The sequence below is a fragment of the Lynx canadensis genome, chromosome X (assembly GCF_007474595.2).
Source record: "Lynx canadensis isolate LIC74 chromosome X, mLynCan4.pri.v2, whole genome shotgun sequence".
NCBI lineage: Eukaryota > Metazoa > Chordata > Mammalia > Carnivora > Felidae > Lynx > Lynx canadensis.
Window position 1 is genome coordinate 9,762,207 of NC_044321.2, and position 2,523 is coordinate 9,764,729.

The following is a 2,523-nucleotide window of genomic DNA, read 5'->3' on the forward strand; positions in this document are numbered from 1 at the left end:
CCTGGAGAGAAGGCAGGCAACAACCTGGGGGCAGACGGCATGGAAGCAGCAAACTGAAGAACTCCTGGGGCCCACAGAGGGAGATTGGTTGCTCTTCTCAGAGCATGCCCAGTACAGGCAGCATTCATGGAGATGGCTCTCTGGAAACAGAGGAGTTTACTAATCCCATTTCCCTCCCCTGCCTCTCAGCATAAACTCAGAGCCACCTGTGGGAAGCAGCCCAGTGCTGGCCCTGGCTGCCTAACTTATCAAGCCCCATACCCCTGTGCTCTGGCGGGACTTCCCTTCTCAGTCAGGCTGGCCTCAGTCCCAGTGTGGTGGGCCCCTGCCCCAGAAGACCAGCGCAAACCCCTGCCCACACCATGTCTCCCAACCAGAGAGTCCTGCAGGGCCTCCGTTCTGGTGGAGTTGGTGTCAGGTCTCATTTCACAAGCAGGCCAGAGCACACCTAGTCAAAACTCACCGCTTTCAGGCCAGGGACCAAACACTGCCCATGGCAGGCAAGGAGAGCACCTGCAGATGACTGGCCTGAAGGATGGAGCAGCCACAACACAACAGCAGAGCACACACAGCACAACACACACTAGAGACACTCCCTGAAATGCCTGAGCCTGGGCACTGCATGACCCCTTCTTCATAAGGCCATTACTCTCAGAAGCAGGAGATATAACTGAATTTTCTAACACAGAGAAGAAGACAGAGACTTAGACAGAATGCCAAGATGGAGGATTTCATACCAAATTAAAGAACAGGATGAGGCCACAGCCAGAATTCTAAGTGAAATAAATAGAAGTAACATGCTTGATGGAGAATTTAAAGCAACAATTGTAAGGATGCTCGCTGGGCTTGAGAAAAGAATAGAAGACATTGGTGAGACCCTTACCACAGAGATAAAAAAGTCAAAAAAAGAACTAATCAGAGATGAAACATGCAATTACTGAGATTAGAAACAGGCTTGATGTAATGAGCAGCAGGCCAGCAGACGTAGAGGAATGAATTACTGACCTAGAAACAAAATAATGGAAAATACTGACGCTGAACCAAAGAAAGAAGAATTAAGCAACACAAGAATAGACATAGGGAACTCAGTGACTCCACCAAATGTAATTACATTCATATCATAGGAGTCCCAGAAGAAGAGAGAGAAAAGGGGGCAGAAAAGTTATTTCAAAAAATAATAGCAGAAAACTTCCCTAGTCTGGGGAAGAAAACAGACCTCTAAATCCTGGAGGCACAGAGAACTTCCATCAAAGTCAACAAAAGCAGGATAACACCAGGACGTATTATAATTAAATTTGCAAAAAATAGTAATAAAAAATCTTACAAGCAGCAAGACAAAAGAGGTCATTACCTTACAAGGGGAAATTCATAAGGCTAGCTGAAGATTTCTCAACAGAAACTTGGCACACCTGAAAGGGAGTGGCAGGATATATTCAAAGTGCTGAATGGGAAAAATCTGAAGCCAAGAATACTCTATCCAGCAAGGCTATCATTCAGAATAGAAGGAGAGATAAAGAGTTTCCCAGACAAACAAAAACTAAAGTAGTTCATGGCCACTAAACCAGACCTGCAAGAAATATTAAAGGAGACTCTTTGAGTGCAAAGGAGAGACCAAAAATGACAAAGACAAGAAAAAAAATCAGAGAAAATCTCCAGAAACAGCAACAAAACAAGTAATAAAATAGCAATAAATACGTATCTATCACTAATTACTTGGAATGTAAATGGACTAAATGCTCCAATGAAAAGACAGAGTGTCAGAATGGATTAAAAAAAAAAAAACAAGACCCATCTATATGCTGCCTACAAAAGATTCATTTTAGACCTAAAGACACCTGCAGATTGAAAGTGAGGGGGGAGAAACATTTATCATGCAAAGAGATGCCAAAAGAAAGCTGGAATAGCAATACTTATATCAGACAAACTAGAGTTTAAAACAAAGACCGTGGAGCACCTGGGTGGCTCAGTCGGTTGAGCGTCCGACTTCAGGTCAGGTCATGATGTCACAGTTCATGGGTTCAAGTGCTGCATCAGGCTCTGTGCTGATGGCTCAGGACCTGGAGCCTGCCTTGGATTCTGTGTCTCCCCCCCCGCCTCCCGCCTCTCTCTTGCTTGTGCGCATGCTTACTCGCTCCCTCTCTCTCTCTCTCTCTCTTTCTCTCTCAAAAATAAATAAACATTTTAAACAATAATAAATAAATAAAACAGAGACTGTAACAAGAGACAAAGAAAGGCAGCTTATAGTCATAAAGGAGACAATCCAACAAGAAGATACAACAATTGTAAATATTTATGCACACAACATGGAGGCACCCAAATATATAGAACAATAACAAACATAAAGAAACTAATTGATAATAACACAATAGCGGTAGAGGACTTTACCACCCCACTTACATCAATGGACAGATCATCTAAACAGAAAATCAACAAAGAAACCATGGCTTTGGTGGGGGGGTGCAAGTGAGCAAGGGGCAGAGAGAGAGAGAGGGAAAGAGAGAGAGAAGTGGGGCTCACCTAAAC